This window comes from Neofelis nebulosa, chromosome 3, assembly GCF_028018385.1.
Source record: "Neofelis nebulosa isolate mNeoNeb1 chromosome 3, mNeoNeb1.pri, whole genome shotgun sequence".
NCBI lineage: Eukaryota > Metazoa > Chordata > Mammalia > Carnivora > Felidae > Neofelis > Neofelis nebulosa.
The window spans coordinates 65551275-65570544 of NC_080784.1; the positions used below are offsets into that span (position 1 = coordinate 65551275).

General features: G+C 37.7%; 1 protein-coding gene and 1 pseudogene across 5 annotated transcripts in view; both read left to right on the forward strand.

Moving 5' to 3' along the window:
- The window catches only part of MARCHF1 (membrane associated ring-CH-type finger 1), an 899266-nt gene that overhangs the window by 368571 nt on the left and 511425 nt on the right, over positions 1 to 19270 (forward strand). The window lies entirely within an intron of this gene.
- LOC131506903 (large ribosomal subunit protein uL10-like) lies at positions 1719 to 3004 on the forward strand (annotated as a pseudogene).

A 19270-nucleotide genomic window follows, 5' to 3' on the forward strand; every position in this document is an offset into this window, starting at 1 on the left:
CTCATCACTAACTCTATTGATACCACTCTGATATATCACCGTTTAACAAGAGATGAAATTAGTGAGTCATTAGGTATGCATGTATTCACCATTATATGACATCAAACTGTTTTCTGATTTTACATTTCTCCCCTCCTCCAGCAATGTAATGTTCCCGTTGTTCCATATTTTCACCAACGGCCTTTTACATTTTAGCCTGGTGAGTGTGTAATGGTGTCTCACTGTGGTTTTATTTTTTTTAATTTTTTTTTTACATTTATTTAGTTTTGAGAGACAGAGAAAGCACAAGTGAGGAGGGGCAGAGAGAGAAGGAGAAAGAGTCCGAAGCATGCTCCAGGCTCTGAGCTGTCAGCACAGAACCCGGCACGGGGCTTGAACTCACAATCCGTGAGATCATGACCTGAGCCGAAGTTGGATGCTTAACCAGCTGAGCCACCCAGGCACCCTTCACTGTAGTTTTAATTTGTATTCCGTGATCACTGAGGTCGAGCATTGTTTTCCTCTATTTATTTGCCATTTGTTTTGTCTTTTTGTCAAGTTCCTATAATTGTGTCACTTGTTGAGACTAATGAAATAAAAATGAATATTTTGTGTGTGTGTGTGTGTGTGTGTGTGTGTGTTTACACAAAATTTAAAAATGTAACAAAAAACAGGCTGTGTAGATTTCCATTCTTGCAGACTTTGGATTTATAATATAAGTTAATATTAATTTATATATTCCATGTATACTCCATATGTTTTCAGGCAGCATTTGAAAAATTAGAGAGTAATTTTAATTTTATAGCTTCTCTATTCAATCACAAAGTCACTTTTCTTTACCTTTTTATATCAGAAAACATATCTGCAGAGCAGCTTGCTTCCGTCTGTCAATCCCCCATCAAATTGTGGTTTAGAAACAATGACAACAAGCCAGTGGCATGTGTCAAATTACTTAGAAACCGTAATTTAAGGGAGGATATCTCTGGGTGAGGTAGATAACTAAGCTCTCAGAACCTCATCACCATTAATTCAAAGTAAAACATACAACATTTCATGGACCCATTTTTAATAACTATTTTTGTTAATCTATTAATTAGATCTAATTTCATTAAGGTTTTAATCAACATAAAGTTTACTTAGAACCAGAGAATCCAGTGTGTTTGATTTCAGTACTCTCATTAAAAATGCTTAACATTTTTTTTGCCAGTGTTAATGTTTCTTTTTTTTTTTATATTCTTTTTAATCTCTGCTGGCTTATTCACATGGAAATATTGGGTTACATAGATATTTTGCTTCTTTAAGAGGTTCAAGCACAAGTTTCTAATCAATAGGCAAATAAAGAGGGAATTTTATATACTCTACATTGAAAAATAGGTTTTAGTTATTTTCTTTCTGAGAATTATGAGGTAGTTAATTTCCTAAAATAGTCCAAAGAATTTGCTTTTATATTTCATAGTTAGGGTTTACATAGTGATCGTTATTCTTCTAAACCTGTGGAGAACTTCCAAGTCATATTCATGTGAGAGAATGAATATCTGACATAAATCTACAGAGAAGCTGTGGATTTAAGTTATGGTTGTCAGGTTGTTGATGAATCATTTATTTACTGTAAGCACAGGGAAATGCCACTGCTACTCTCTATTTATAACCTGTATATGTTTCTGCACGCATTTAGAAGATCCTTGGTGAAGCTTTCAAACATCTGGTTTCACTAAGATAGTTAACTCTGATCAGATACAGTAATGTTATATGTTTATGTAATACTTTATGTTAAAAACTTATACAAGTACTCTTCTATTGGTCAAAAAATGTTAACTAAAATATAAACATTTATTCACATGCATAAAATTAATGGGTATCAGTGGCATTTTCTATTTGGTATCTTGTTAATGATATGACATGTCATAATGTATGAGGCAATCCGAGAGCATCTGGAAGACAACCCAGCTCTGGAGAAACTGTTGCTTCATATCCAGAGGAAGGTGGGCTTTGTGTTCACCAAAAAGGACATCACTGAGATCAGGGACATGCTGTTGGCCAATAAGGTTCAAGCTGCCAGTGCCATAGCTCCATGTGAAGTCATTGTGCCAGCCCAGAATACTGGTCCAAGGCCTAAGAAGACCTCCTTCTTTCAGGCTTTAGGTATAACCACTAAAATCTCCAAGGGCACTATTGAAATCCTGAGTGATACACAGCGATGAAGACTAGAGACAAAGTGGGAGCCAGTGAAGCCACACTCTTGAACATAGCCCCCTTCTCGTTTGGGCTGACCACCCAGCAGGTGTTTGACAGTGGCAGCATCTACGACCTTGAAATGCTTGGCAACACAGAGGAAACTGCATTCTTGCTTCCTGGAAGGTGTCCATAATGTTGCCAGTGTCTGTTTGCAGATTGGTTACCCAGCTGTTGCATCAGTACCTCATTCCATCATCATGTATGCAGGCAGGTCCTGGATTTGTCTGTGTAGACTGATTACATCTTCCCACTTGCTGAAAATGTCAAGAGGCCTTCCTGGCAGATCCATCTGCATTCATGGTAGCTGCCTCATAACCACTCCCACCACCCGTACTCCTCCTGCCTGCAGCCCCAGCCAAGGCTGAAGCAAAGAAGAGTCCAAGGAGTCAGAAGAGAATATGGGATTTGGTCTCCTTGATTAATCATGAAAAAGCAACCAACTCAACCAGCCAACTGTATTTGTCAAACAAGGAAATAAAGGTTTACTTCTCTATAATAATAATGATATATATATAACATCTATTTAGAGGTAGATGTGTGGAAGTCGATTCATAACACATATCTGCTAAACTCCCTGGAATTGGGAAATAAGAGACCCAACTCTATTATCTCTTGTCTGAGTGACTTAATATAAGATTTTTTAATTTCTCTGACTTCAATATTGTTTATAAACCTGGGCTTATGATGAGAAACAATCATTTAGAGAACTAAGAAAGTACTACATCTACAAACAAAACAAAAACAAAAAACAAAACCAAAAAACTTTGTAAACTGAAATATTTCTGTTTGTAAAGTACTGGGCAGTGCCATGTTTATTATTTTTTTTTAATAAAGTTGGTATTTTATATGAAATTTACTATAGAATCTTTTAAAACATCAAATAAAAAGCTATTAATGACATAATAGTAACATGTAGTTCATCTTTTGAATGAAAACTAGTAACAATCTTGCAGGTTGTATTTTAGATTTTGTTAAATGTACTATTTCTTGACCTCACTCTATAACATACTGCCATATACCTGCGTCTTGGTTTTATCCAAGTATATACCTCTTTGATTATTTAAGCTTGTTGCAGTCTTAACTCTGTTAAGTAGATTTATTAATCTGGCCTTACTTGTATAGTAAAGAATACTTTTATTATAAGTTTTACTTAGTAATAGATGAATATAGATGAATTAAACATACATTATGATAAATGTTTAAGAAATCCAATACCACAAAAAAATATTTTGACATTTTCTCTGTGGTTATAGCCACTAAAGGATTTGTCTTACTTGCTGATGATGACTTATAATATATAAATAATATAACTTGAATTTTAGAGTTGTCCATATAATCAAAGAAATTGCAAACTAAATAAGTTTTATTTGTATGCAGCGTCTGGATTAATAGTTCTGATACTTGGTTGAGTTATTGGCCATTTATGAGAATTGATGTAAGATATTTTCTCTACAGAAGAGTATGCAAACTCTCAGACACTGGATATTTTGCATCATGTTTTAGAAGATTCCCGGATCCCTGTTGATATCCATTGATCCATGCAACCCATATTAGGGTGTTTTGCTTAAGTAATTATTATTTTTCTTTTTTTTTAATTGAGGTATAATCTAACATGAAGTATTAGTTTGAGGACACAACATACCAATCTTATATTTATATATATTGGAAAATGACCATCACAATAGGTTTCATCAACATCCTTCAGCATACATAGTTACAATTTTTTAATGATTTTTTAAAAATAAGATTATAAAAGTTCTCACCACAGGAACAAAAATTTTTAAGGAGTTAATTTTTATTTTAAAAACAAATACTTAAACATTTAGATACAATTTATAACACACAAAAATGAAAAAGAAACTTTCCTATAGTCCCACCTAGAGGTGTTCACTTTTCTCTTGTCATTAACCATGCCATCAAATATTCTTGCGCAGCTTCACCTGTAACTGGTATTACATCATTGAACTGAAACATCATAGTTTTTAAACCAGTCTTCTTGCTGTTAAACATTTTGCATGCTTATTTGTTTGATGTTATAACCCAACTACAGTGAACTTAACTCCTAGCTAGTGAAAAAATGAAGTAGAATTGTAGAATAAAAGAATACAAACTTTTTTTAAGGTTTTAGATTAAATTTCCCTCTGGAGATGTTTTACCAACTTTATTTTTTTAATATGAAATTTATTGTCAAATTGGTTTCCATACAACACCCAGTGCTCATCCCAACAGGTGCCCTCCTCAATGCCCATCACCCACTTTCCCCTCCCTCCCATGCCCCATCAACCCTCAGTTTACTCTCAGTTTTTAAGAGTCTCTTATGCTTTGGCTCTCTCCCTCTCTAACTTTTTTTTTTCCTTCCCCTCCCCCATGGTCTTCTGTTAAGTTTCTCAGGATCCACATAAGAATGAAAACATATGGTATCTGTCTTTCTCTGTATGACTTATTTCACTTAGCATAACACTCTCCAGTTCCATCCACATTGCTACAAAAGGCCATATTTCATTCTTTCTCATTGCCACGTAGTGCTCCATTGTGTATATAAACCACAATTTCTTTATCCATTCATCATTTAATTATTACCAGGAGTTGGTATCCTAGGCCCCACTTCCCTGAATCCTTGTCCCTCCTAGATATTACTACTTAAATAAAAGTCTTTGCAGATTTTGAATGTGAAGCCTAATAAACTAAATTTATTGTAATTTCATGATTACTAATGGACTTAAAAAATTAAGCTAAACTGCCTATGATTTATACAGTAGCAAAAACATCTATGACAACTAGGGTCTAGTCACCACAAATGTGGCAAGAGAGTTGAAGCCTTGGAACAGATAAGAAGGCAGCTTTTCCACTAGTGATACTTGGAGCTTGGAAGAGGAGGGATCAATAAAGTAATTAAACACACAGGTGTTAGCTAGACTTTGAATCTCAGTTTTCAGGCATACTAGCTATAAAATCATAGACGAATTATGTAATTGCTCTGAAACTTTGTTTACTCCTGTGGAAAGTAGAGGTGACATTATTGCCTATTTCATAGAAATCTTTGTGAAAGTTAAATATTGCAAATCAGGATCTTAGTATGGTGTTTGATATATACTAAGAGCTCAGTATAAGTTTACTATTCTTCTTTATTGGTATTGGCCACCATTTTTATCACAGCATGTTGCAAACCAAAAAATAATTCGGGCAATGCAGATTTATTTCATTATCGTACAATCATTTTGGGTATTTTACCTTCAAAAAGATTTTGAATTAGTGTTTTGAATATATTCTGAAGTCATTTTTTAATGAAGCCGATGAATAGCAAATCACATTTTAATGTATTAAAATTGGATGCAAAAATGAACAATGGAACATATGGAAGTGGGAAACTAAGGTGCGAACACAGGGCATGTTTTTGACTCCTCAGCATATTTGCCTTAGAGCAATCACTATGCCTCCTACATGTTTTTCAGTTGTTTTTAAAAGTAAGTAAGATTTTGAGAAGAGTACTTTTAACAAAGCATCTTTGAATTTGAACATCTTTTTTTCTCTTAGATGTAATACACCCATTTTCAAGGAGTCAACATGCATGGGAATTTTAATCATTGTAAAGCGTGCACATAATCTAAAGCAATCGTCTCTCACTTCCGCCTCTTGCTCCAGAGGCAGTTACTGGAAACTGTTCTTGCTTTTCCTTGTCTTAGTGATTGCGTTCATGAATCTTCATTACTTACACTCCTAATGCTTACAATATTCTTTGATTCCCACAGATAGATGAAATTTAGCTTATTTGTATACCTGCTCCAATCATTGCTATTCTTTCCATATATTCTAATGTTTTTAAAAATTTTTTTCCTTAATCTTTACTTATTTTTGAGACAGAGAGAGACAGAGGGAGAGTGGGGAAGGGACAGACAGAGAGAGGGAGACACAGAATCCAAAGCAGGTTCAGGCTCTCCGCTGTCAGCACAGAGCCCAATGAGGGGCTTGAACTCAAAACTGTGAGATCATGACCTGAGCCAAAGTCTGCTGCTTACCCAACTGAGCCACCCAGGTGCCCCATCTCCCCATTTACTCTAATGTTTTAAGTGGGATTAAATAATCTCTTGTATTTTGTTCCATGAACAGCAGACATAAACTTTTGACTCTTTACCACAAGATACAGATTTTTGTGGTAGAGCGTTGTTTGTCTTTCCTGTTTTTTACTTGTGGACCAAAATATAGCATAGCATTTTACATACTCAAAATTATCTTCTCACACTGTCTTCTCTTCCATTTACCTACCTCATGTGATCATTTTCAATCCACCATTCTAACCTCACTTTCTCAGCTGGAGATGCCCTCTCAAAGATACACTGATTCACTCATGCTGAAAGTTATGCTGCAGTTATTACCAGTCCTGAACAAATTTATTATGTGTGATACTATATCAATTGCTAAAAAGAGCCTTTTATAAACCTTAACTCCTCCACAATGCTATTTTCTCATGCCTTCTTGCATACTCCACAGTGCCTAATACCATTCTGGACACTCAGTGAACATCCTACAAAGTTGTTTAAATATAATTAAAAGTCATTACACTTACACATGTCAGTTCTGATTAGGGTGAATCTTTTGTGTTAAAGTGAATCTTTCACAGAAAATGTTCCTGTAAACAGGTAGTTTGATCTTGAAGAAGGATGAAAACATAGATGGCAACTTATTATACAAGGTTATTGGAGGGCAACTTTTCATCTTCACTGACAGAGAGTATATGATAAGAATAAAGTTTAGTTTTAAGAAGAATATTAAAAATGCTTTTATTGCATTTGAAGGTTATAAAGAACAATAGCAAAAATGTATGTATAAGCTTCTCTAAATTTTTTAAAAAACAAGATAGGTTCTCATTTTTCTCCCAAAAAGCCATCTGTGTTGGGGGGTGGGAAGCACTCCTTGTGTTCTAGGAGATAACTTATTATCTTAGTATCTTATAACTTATTATCATCTCATTATCATATAACTTATTATAGTAAAATAATGTTAAGTATTGTAATAGCACTGAATGGTGACAGATGGTAGCTACAGTTGTGGTGAGCACAGCATAATGTGTAGAGTTATCAAATCACAGCGTGGTTCTCCAGAAACTAATGTAACATTGTCAACTCTACTTCAGTTAAAGAAAATCAAATTCTAAATTTAAAATGGATATATTTTATAAAATATTATTAATATTCAGAAATACTATTATTTATAAATAGAAAAACAGTAAAATATTTCTTATCATACACTGATTTGTATATTGTCTAGTGTCCTCTAATTGGTTTTTGCCTTTCCAGGGGTTTCTGCTACTGACTATTTTTAGTTTGTCACTTATAAAATCCCTATGAAATTTAGAAATCAGGAAAAGAAGACACTTTTCCTTTTTAATTAAAAAAAAATCTTTTTAATGTTTATTTATTTTTGACAGAGAGAGCGAGAGCGAGCGAGCATGAGCGGGGGAGGGGCAGAGAGAGAGAGGGAGACGCAGAATCTGAAGCAGGCTCCAGGCTCTGAGCTGTCAGCACAGAGCCCGACGCGGGGCTGGAACCCACAGACCGCGAGATCATGACCTGAGCCGAAGTCGGATGCTCAACCGACTGAGCCACCCAGGCGCCCCAAGACACTTTTTCAAAATTTGTTTTCTCAAAAAATACAATGTTAAAAGAAATGCCATTAAAAAAAAATCTCACATCTATGAGACATAAAGCATTTAAGGAAATATGTATGGATTTTTTTTTAATTTTTTTTAAATTTTTTTAATTTTTTAATATATGAAATTTACTGTCAAATTGGTTTCCATACAACACCCAGTGCTCATCCCAAAAGGTGCCCTCCTCAATACCCATCACCCACCCTGCCCTCCCTCCCACCCCCCATCAACCCTCAGTTTGTTCTCAGTTTTTTGTTTTTTTTTTTTAATTTTTTTTTCAACGTTTTTTATTTATTTTTGGGACAGAGAGAGACAGAGCATGAACGGGGGAGGGGCAGAGAGAGAGGGAGACACAGAATCGGAAACAGGCTCCAGGCTCCGAGCCATCAGCCCAGAGCCTGACGCGGGGCTCGAACTCACAGACCGCGAGATCGTGACCTGGCTGAAGTCGGACGCTTAACCGACTGCGCCACCCAGGCGCCCCTGTTCTCAGTTTTTAACAGTCTCTTATGCTTTGGCTCTCTCCCACTCTAACCTCTTTTTTTTTTTTTTCCTTCCCCTCCCCCATGGGTTTCTGTTACGTTTCTCAGGATCCACATAAGAGTGAAACCATATGGTATCTGTCTTTCTCTGTATGGCTTATTTCACTTAGCATCACACACTCCAGTTCCATCCACGTTGCTACAAAAGGCCATATTTCATTTTTTCTCATTGCCACGTAGTATTCCATTGTGTATATAAACCACAATTTCTTTATCCATTCGTCAGTTGATGGACATTTAGGCTCTTTCCATAATTTGGCTATTGTTGAGAGTGCTGCTATAAACATTGGGGTACAAGTGCCCCTATGCATCAGTACTCCTGTATCCCTTGGATAAATTCCTAGCAGTGCTATTGCTGGATCATAGGGTAGGTCTATTTTTAATTTTCTGAGGAACCTCCACACTGCTTTCCAGAGCAGCTGCACCCATTTGCATTCCCACCAACAGTGCAAGAGGGTTCCCGTTTCTGCACATCCTCTCCAGCATCTATAGTCTCCTGATTTCTTCATTTTGGCCACTCTGACTGGCGTGAGATGATATCTGAGTGTGGTTTTGATTTGTATTTCCCTGATAAGGAGCGACGTTGAACATCTTTTCATGTGTCTGTTGGCCATCCGAATGTCTTCTTTAGAGAAGTGTCTATTCATGTTTTCTGCCCATTTATTCACTGGGTTATTTGTTTTTCGGGTGTGGAGTTTGATGAGCTCTTTATAGATTTTGGATACTAGCCCTTTGTCCGATGTGTCATTTGCAAATATCTTTTCCCATTCCGTTGGTTGTGTTTTAGTTTTGTTGGTTGTTTCCTTTGCTGTGCAGAAGCTTTTTATCTTCATAAGGTCCCAGTAATTCACTTTTGCTTTTAATTCCCTTGCCTTTGGGGATGTGTCGAGTAAGAGATTGCTACGGCTGAGGTCAGAGAGGTCTTTTCCTGCTTTCTCCTCTAAGGTTTTGATGGTTTCCTGTCTCACATTCAGGTCCTGTATCCATTTTGAGTTTATTTTTGTGAATGGTATGAGAAAGTGGTCTAGTTTCAACCTTCTGCATGTTGCTGTCCAGTTCTCCCAGCACCATTTGTTAAAGAGACTTTTTTCCATTGGATGTTCTTTCCTGCTTTGTCAAAGATGAGTTGGCCATACGTTTGTGGGTCTAGTTCTGGGGTTTCTATTCTATTCCATTGGTCTATGTGTCTGTTTTTATGCCAATACCATGCTGTCTTGATGATGACAGCTTTGTAGTAGAGGCTAAAGTCTGGGATTGTGATGCCTCCTGCTTTGGTCTTCTTCTTCAAAATTCCTTTGGCTGTTCGGGGCCTTTTGTGGTTCCATATGAATTTTAGGATTGCTTGTTCTAGTTTCGAGAAGAATGCTGGTGCAATTTTGATTGGGATTGCATTGAATGTGTAGATAGCTTTGGGTAGTATTGACATTTTGACAATATTTATTCTTCCAATCCATGAGCATGGAATGTCTTTCCATTTCTTTATATATTCTTCAATTACCTGCATAAGCTTTCTATAGTTTTCAGCATACAGATCTTTTACATCTTTGGTTAGATTTATTCCTAGGTATTTTATGCTTCTTGGTGCAATTGTGAATGGGATCAGTTTCTTTATTTGTCTTTCTGTTGCTTCATTGTTAGTGTATAAGAATGCAACTGATTTCTGTACATTGATTTTGTATCCTGCAACTTTGCTGAATTCATGGATCAGTTCTAGCAGACTTTTGGTGGAGTCTATCGGATTTTCCGTGTATAATATCATGTCATCTGCAAAAAGCGAAAGCTTGACTTCATCTTTGCCAATTTTGATGCCTTTGATTTCCTTTTGTTGTCTGATTGCTGATGCTAGAACTTCCAGCACTATATTAAACAACAGCGGTGAGAGTGGGCATCCCTGTCGTGTTCCTGATCTCAGGGAAAAAGCTCTCAGTTTTTCCCCATTGAGGATGATGTTAGCTGTGGGCTTTTCATAAATGGCTTTTATGATCTTTAAGTATGTTCCTTCTATCCCGACTTTCTCCAGGGTTTTTATTAAGAAAGGGTGCTGGATTTTGTCAAAGGCCTTTTCTGCATCGATTGACAGGATCATATGGTTCTTCTCTTTGTTTTTGTTAATGTGATGTATCACGTTGATCGATTTGCGAATGTAGAACCAGCCCTGCATCCCAGGAATGAATCCCACTTGATCATGGTGAATAATTCTTTTTATATGCTGTTGAATTCGATTTGCTAGTATCTTATTGAGAATTTTTGCATCCATATTCATCAGAGATATTGGCCTGTAGTTCTCTTTTTTTACTGGGTCTCTGTCTGGTTTAGGAATCAAAGTAATACTGGTTTAAATAGAATGAGTCTGGAAGTTTTCCTTCCCTTTCTATTTCTTGGAATAGCTTGAGAAGGATAGGTATTATCTCTGCTTTAAACGTCTGGTAGAACTCCCCTGGGAAGCCATCTGGTCCTGGACTCTTATTTGTTGGGAGATTTTTGATAACCGATTCAATTTCTTCGCTGGTTATGGGTCTGTTCAAGCTTTCTATTTCCTCCTGATTGAGTTTTGGAAGAGTGTGGGTGTTTAGGAATTTGTCCATTTCTTCCAGGTTGTCCAATTTGTTGGCATATAATTTTTCATAGTATTCCCCGATAATTGTTTGTATCTCTGAGGGATTGGTTGTAACAATTCCATTTTCATTCATGATTTTATCTATTTGGGTCATCTCCCTTTTCTTTTCGAGAAGCCTGGCTAGAGGTTTGTCAATTTTGTTTATTTTTTCAAAAAACCAACTCTTGGTTTCGTTGATCTGCTCTACAGTTTTTTTAGATTCTATATTGTTTATTTCTGCTCTGATCTTTATGATTTCTCTTCTTCTGCTGGGTTTAGGCTGCCTTTGCTGTTCTGCTTCTATTTCCTTTAGGTGTGCTGTTAGATTTTGTATTTGGGATTTTTCTTGTTTCTTGAGATAGGCCTGGATTGCAATGTATTTTCCTCTCAGGACTGCCTTCGCTGCGTCCCAAAGCGTCTGCATTGTTGTATTTTCATTTTCGTTTGTTCCCATATATTTTTTAATTTCTTCTCTAATTGCCTGGTTGACCCACTCATTCGTTAGTAGGGTGTTCTTTAACCTCCATGCTTTTGGAGGTTTTCCAGACTTTTTCCTGTGGTTGATTTCAAGCTTCATAGCATTGTGGTCTGAAAGTATGCATGGTATAATTTCAATTCTTGTAAACTTATGAAGGGCTGTTTTGTGACGCAGTATATGATCTATCTTGGAGAATGTTCCATGTGCACTCGAGAAGAAAGTATATTCTGTTGCTTTGGGATGCAGAGTTCTAAATATATCTGTCAAGTCCATCTGATCCAATGTATCATTCAGGGCCCTTGTTTCTTTATTGACTGTGTGTCTAGATGATCTATCCATTTCTGTGAGTGGGGTGTTAAAATCCCCTGCAATGACCACATTCTTATCCATAAGGTTGCTTATGTTTACGAGTAATTGTTTTATATATCTGGGGGCTCCGGTATTTGGTGCATAGACATGTATAATTGTTAGCTCTTCCTGATGGAGAGACCCTGTAATTATTATATAATGCCCTTCTTCATCTCTTGTTACAGCCTTTAATTTAAAGTCTAGTTTGTCTGATATAAGTATGGCTACTCCAGCTTTCTTTTGGCTTCCAGTAGCATGATAAATAGTTCTCCATCCCCTCACTCTCAATCTAAAGGTGTCCTCAGATCTAAAATGAGTCTCTTGTAGACAGCAAATAGATGGGTCTTGCTTTTTTATCCATTCTGATACCCTATGTCTTTTGGTTGGCGCATTTAATCCATTTACATTCAGTGTTATTATAGAAAGAAACGGGTTTAGAGTCATTGTGATGTCTGTATGTTTTATGCTTGTAGTGATGTCTCTGGTACTTTGTCTCACAGGATCCCCCTTAGGATCTCTTGTAGGGCTGGTTTCGTGGTGACAAATTCCTTCAGTTTTTGTTTGTTTGGGAAGATCTTTATCTCTCCTTCTATTCTAAATGACAGACTTGCTGGATAAAGGATTCTCGGCTGCATATTTTTTCTGTTTAGCACACTGAAGATATCATGCCAAGCCTTTCTGGCCTGCCAAGTTTCAAAGGAGAGATCAGTCACGAGTCTTATAGGTCTCCCTTTATATGTGAGGGTACGTTTATCCCTTGCTGCTTTCAGAATTTTCTCTTTATCCTTGTATTTTGCCAGTTTCACTATGATATGTCGTGCAGAAGATCGATTCAAGTTACGTCTGAAGGGAGTTCTCTGTGCCTCTTGGATTTCAATGCCTTTTTCCTTCCCCAGTTCAGGGAAGTTCTCAGCTATAATTTCTTCAAGTACCCCTTCAGCATCTTTCCCTCTCTCTTCCTCCTCTGGCATACCAATTATGCGTATATTATTTCTTTTTAGTGTATCACTTAGTTCTCTAATTTTCCCCTCATACTCCTGGATTTTTTTTATCTCTCTTTCTTTCAGCTTCCTCTTTCTCCATAACTTTATCTTCTAGTTCACCTATTCTCTCCTCTGCCTCTTCAATCTGAGCTGTCGTCGTTTCCATTTTGTTTTGCATTTCGTTTAAAGCGTTTTTCAGCTCCTCGTGACTGTCCCTTAGTCCCTTGATCTCTGTGGCAAGAGATTCTCTGCTGTCCTGTATACTGTTTTCAAGCCCAGCGATTAATTTTATGACTATTATTCTAAATTCACTTTCTGTTATATTATTTAAATCCTTTTTGATCAGTTCATTAGCTGTTGTTATTTCCTGGAGATTCTTCTGAGGGGAATTCTTCCGTTTGGTCATTTTGGATAGTCCCTGGAGTGGTGAGGACCCGCAGGGCACTTCCCCCGTGCTGTGGTGTATAACTGGAGTTGGTGGGCGGGGCCGCAGTCCGACCTGATGTCTGCCCCCAGCCCACCGCTGGGGCCACAGTCAGACTGGTGTGTGCCTTCTCTTCCCCTCTCCTAGGGGCGGGATTCACTGTGGGGTGGTGTGGCCCGTCTGGGCTACTTGCACACTGCCAGGCTTGTGGTGCTGGGGAGCTGGCGTATTAGCTGGGGTGGGTAGGCAAGGTGCACGGGGGCAGGAGGGGCAGGCGTAGCTCGCTTCTCCTTAGGTGATCCACTTCAGGAGGGGCCCTGTGGCAGCGGGAGGGAGTCAGATCCGCTGCCGGAGGTTTGGCTCCGCAGAAGCACAGAGTTGGGTGTGCGGAGCGAGCAAGATCCCTGGCAGGAACTGGTTCTCTTTGGGATTTTGGCTGGGGGATGGGCGGGGGAGATGGCGCTGGCGAGCGCCTTTGTTCCCCGCCAAGCTGAGCTCTGCCGTCCGGGGACTCAGCAGCTCTCCCTCCCTTTGTCCTCCAGCCTTCCCGCTTTCTGAGCAGAGCTGTTAACTTCTGACCTCCCAGACGCTAAGTCGCGCTTGCTGTCGGAACACAGTCCGTCCGGCCCCTCCGCTTTTGCCAGCCCGACTCGGGGGCTCTGCTTGGCCGGCGAGCCGCCCCTCCGCCCCGGCTCCCTCCCGCCAGTCCGTGGAGCGCGCACCGCCTCGCCGCCCTTCCTACCCTCTTCCGTGGGCCTCTCGTCTGCGCTCGGCTCCGGAGACTCCGTTCTGCTAATCCTCTGGCGGTTTTCTGGGTTCTTTAGGCAGGTGTAGGTGGAATCTAAGTGATCAGCAGGACGCGCGGTGAGCCCAGCGTCCTCCTACGCCGCCATCTTCCGGAACTAATATGTATGGATTTAAAACCAGTGGTTTATCTATAATGGGATACTACTTGGCAGTGAGAAAGAATGAAATCTTGCCATTTGCAACAATGTGGATGGAACTGGAATTATGCTAAGTGAAATAAGTCAGTCAGAGAAAAACCAGTATGTTTTCTCTCATATGTGGAATTTGAGAAACTTAACAGAAGACCATGGGTGAGGGAAGGGGAAAAACAGTTTCAAACAGAGAGGTTGATGGAGGTGGAGGGAAAGGGAAGATGGGTGATGGGCACAAGGACGGCACTTGTTGGGATGAGCACTGGGTGTTGTATGTAAGTAATGAATCACGGGAATCTACCCATGAAACCAAGAGCACACTGTATACAGTGTGTGTTAGCAAACTTGACAATAAATTATATTTAGAAAAAAATAAATAGAAAATAAAAACATCATTTGGAACAATGAAATCCCTAGGATTTCATAGGACTTTAATGGCTGGTACCTACAAATACTAGAGTAAACGAAAAATTACCCCAAGCATCCTATTCAAGCAAACCTACATTTATCACTTAATAATCAATAATTTTGCTATAAATCAATATGAAGAAGATGAAATTTAATAAGGTTTAATATGTCCAGCAATATATGACCACAGATATTTTTAGATACCAGGGCTGCTGACAGTGCTTCCTGCCACCATGGGAATGTTCTGGTCTTCACTGTATGATGAGGCGGCCACTAGCCACATGCAGCTGTTAAGCATTTGACAGGTGGCTAGTGTAACTGAACAAGGGAATTTTAATTTCGTTTGTGTAACTACAAGTGGCTAGTGGCTAATGTTTGGACAATGCAGTCTTAGAGAAAAGGAGAACTTGGATACGATACCAGTTTCCTGGCAGGAAACACCTTGTACAATCAACAGGATTTAGCTAAAGAGAAAAACAGTGACAACATATTGTGCTTTTATGGCATTGTAAAGGTAAAATACGTGAGAAAATAGCTCAAAGAGTGGTAAGGAATAATTGGGAATTGTTGTAAATCTCTTACACAACAACGTAAAGAATAGTATAAAGGATAGTTTTCAACGAATGGTGCTGGGACAATTAGATGTCTGTAAGCAGTTAAATTAACCTTGATATATACCTCACACCTTAATTAAAATGAACTCAAAATGGATCATATTCCTATGTATATAATGTAAAACTATAAACTTTCCATAAGAAACCATAGGAAAAAATCATTTTTTTCCTTTTGCTAGGCAAAGAGTTATTGGATGTGATACAAAAAGTGTACTCTAAAAGAGAAATAAAAAGATAAGTTAGACTTTATAAAAATTGAATATTTTTGTATTTCAAAAAGCTTAACTGAAAAGACTCCAGAAAAGACATGCATACCAAAGTAGGTACGGGAGTGAAGGAAATAAAAAACCAAAGGTAAAGCCCAGAGACTAGCAACAGCGAAATGCCATTTTACCCAGAGTTGATGGGGCCAGAGAATCAAATGATGTTACCATAACCCAGGACGAGCTAAAACCCTGGGAGAGAAGCTGTCTGAGAGAAGCTGCATTTGATGAGAAAAGTAGCCATTGACAAGACTACAGTGAGGCAGGAGGTACCCCAAGAAATAAATGACCTACCCCTAACATTTGCTCTCAGCTATCCTGCTTTTACTTCCCAGGTAGAATCTAGAGGGCGGGGGGGAGCCTGCATATTATTGTCCACAGAGATTATTTTCTCAGCATACAATAGGGGAGAGAAAGAGAGCAACTGGACTGGGGACAATGCTCTTCAGAAGCTTCTCTCTTTACAAGTCAGCTTCTATTTTTGTTTTTTGATTGACTTCAAAAAATGCATTCCTGATGTCGAAGAAATTCAAAGTCCCATAGCCACCATATCTTTTCAGAGTAAGGTCAACTCAGTCATAATCTTACCTGTATCTTAGATTGTATTGAAGGCCTGGGTGTTTAGCTTTTTTCCAGAGGTTTTGTTTCTAACCTTGATTAATGGCCAAAACTCCCTCTGGAGAAAGCTTGGGAAGATTTGCGGTGTATACTTATTGCCATGTTGCAGTTTTTCAAAATAACCAAACCTCCTTTCTAGGTTAATATGTTGCAGGTATGTAAACTGATTTAGGTCCAGGGTTGAGGGGCATAAAACCCCAATAGTGACTAGGTTCAAATTTATCCCCATTACGCATAGGAACTTTATTTCATATTTTATCCAGAATCCTTGGTGAATACTCCCACGCTGATAGTATTGGCTTAGTCCAGTGTCACAATTCCTCTGTCTTCTTAGGTTATTTCCCGACACCCCCCTTTGGCTCTTGCCAAATGAAGTTATCAAAGATCTTGCAATTCCTTCAGGCTATACAGTTTCTCCTTTTAGAAAGAACTATGCACTTTTGCTTCTAATTAGTACTCAAGTGTAATTCTCATTATTAGACTGGAGGCAATGAGGGATGATGGTGATGTTGGATCTTGAGAATAATCACATACCGTTTTGAGGCAGCTGCCCAAAGTGAAGTCATTGAAACACTTTGCAAGGAAGACTGGTTCTGTGAGCTGAAGTTGAGGAGCTGCGTCCATTGCCAAGAACATTTCTAGGAGTATCTAAATCTCTGTTATTGTGTCTCAACTCTTTCCCAAAAAGTTTTCTTCCCTTACCATAACTGATTTGGCGAGTTGTCCATTTCGTTGACATTGCAATTCTGCCTCTCCTATAGTTAGACCTTGGGTTTAATCCTTAGTCTTGTCTGCCCTGTGCCACTAAAAATAAGGGAGTTTTTAAGTTTTTAAGAACATTTTCTGCATATCCACCCATGACATGAATTGTCATGAGTTCAGTGTTTTGAACATATATTTATCTTTGTGTAAACTCTCCAGAATAGTCAGAAGCAGTCATCACATCCCATAATCTTTGCAATCACCAATTTTTCTTGCCATAGCAACTAAGTGCCAAAGACAATTAATTACTCAATGATTTTTGCTCAATTAGTAATTCATTTCATGCCATTCTAGTAAAGAAAAATGAAAATTGGGATGTCACTCTTGCAGGTTATCAGTCTGCTCACATATATGAGAGCAAACCAGTCACAGAATCCTGCTCATCATACCAATTATTGTATCAGGGTAGTGGCAGAAAACAGCATATTCATAAAACTAAAAATAATTTTAAAAAGACAGAGCTAAGTGAACCAAAAGAGCTGGTGAGGCAGCCCATGGGTAATTATAGTGGGAACAGCAGAGGAAACAGTGAATCTGGAGAGACCTAGAAAAATTGAAGTACCACTCAACAGGTGCTATAGCTAAAGAGAAAATCAGCAACTGTTAGAAACATAATGAAACAGAGTGGGGATTGGGAGAATAAATACCATGACCTCAATTTCCTCAACCCTCCAGATCCTTACTGCGCCTGGTACTTACCAAAGCCAGCCAAAGCCAGAGGATATAGCCGTCCCATTGATGTACTCTATACTGTGTTTTGGGATACAGAGCAGAGTAGGGAAGGGCAGAGAATGGAAGAGAGAGAGGCCAACAGGAAATAATGAGCACAGACATTTTTAAAGAATCTCTGACAATTTTTGAAAGACCAATGTTAACTTCTCTTGTGACTATGGATTTTAAAGTTAAACCTCAAGGAACTAACTTAGTAAATGAATTTTGCAGTATAACTTAGATGCCACTTTTATATGAAAAGTATTATGACTTAAAAACCACCATATCATTCTGTGATGAGTCCATTATTACTTTGGTAAGCAAAATATTTGCATTTGGTATGTATTACTATGGTAAGCAAAAGTAACTATAAATGCAGATGGTTCAGTTTACCAGGAAGTTACATCAACTACACAATTGTATGTAAATAATAATAAACACAAGTATAATAATTATTTTTTGAATTTATCTTTATTAGTGTGTATGTAATGGGATCTAATTTTGATTTAATTTACATTGCCAAATGATTATATTGAACATTTTTTCATACACTTATTTATCAATTATATATCATTGATGAAACATTCATGAAAATAATTTGCCAACCTTATATTGGGTTGTCTTCTTCTTATTGAGTGATAACAATTCTTTTTCATATTTGCAGTGTATATCTATGCTAAATAGATAAAGGCTTAGGTATAAATATAGATATGTAAACATAGCTATAAATATGTATAATAAAAATGAAAAAACATATGAAATTATATATGTAATGAGAAGGTAAGCCATGGGGTGGGAGAGAAGACATATAATATTTTATTATATATTGTTTATATATTTTGTTATATAACTTACATATGTATGTGATATATAATATTTTCTCCCATCCCATGGCTTACATTTTTTTTTCTTTTTCTTATTTTTTGTTTTTATTTGAGAGAGAGAATGCACATGCACATATGTGTGCTGGGGGAGGGTCAGAGAGAGAAAGACAATCTTAAGCAGGCTCCATACTCAGTGTGAAGCCCTGACATGGGGCTCGATCCCACAAACCTGGGGTAATGACCTGAGCCAAATTCAAGAGTTGGATGCTTAACCAACTGAACCACCCAGGTGCTTCTTCATTTTTTTTTTTTAATAATGTCTTTCTAACACAGTAGTTTTGATTTGAATGAAATTTGTCAATTTTTTTTTCTTTATGTTCATGGCTTTCTTTTAGCTAAAAGTATTTGCTTAACCCAGAGTTGCCAAGATTTTCTACTGTTCCTTTTAGAGCTTGTCTTAGCCCTTATGTTTTGGTCTTTGTTCTAATTTGAGTGAAATTTCGTCTATGGTGTTAGGTAAGGATCAATAGCCTGGCATGTTCTAGAAAAATCAACTTACCATAGATGTACACTTGAAAATTCCCTGTGTGTTCCCACTGAACACTGAAAGTGAAAAACACTGAAAGTTCCCACACTTTGGATTATTTAGATTTATATTAAATCTTGAAATCTGGTAATCCAAATTCCTCAACTTTGTTCTTAATCAAATTTGAATCAAAGTGTGGATTCTGTACATTTGCGTATGAGCGTTATAATTAGCTTGTCAGTGTTTATACAAAGCCTACTGGGATTTTGATTGTAATTGCATTGGATCTATAAATTTAGAAAGAACTGACATAACAATATTGGTACTCTAAAAAACATAATAGATTTATCAATTTACTTAAGTCTTCATTTTCT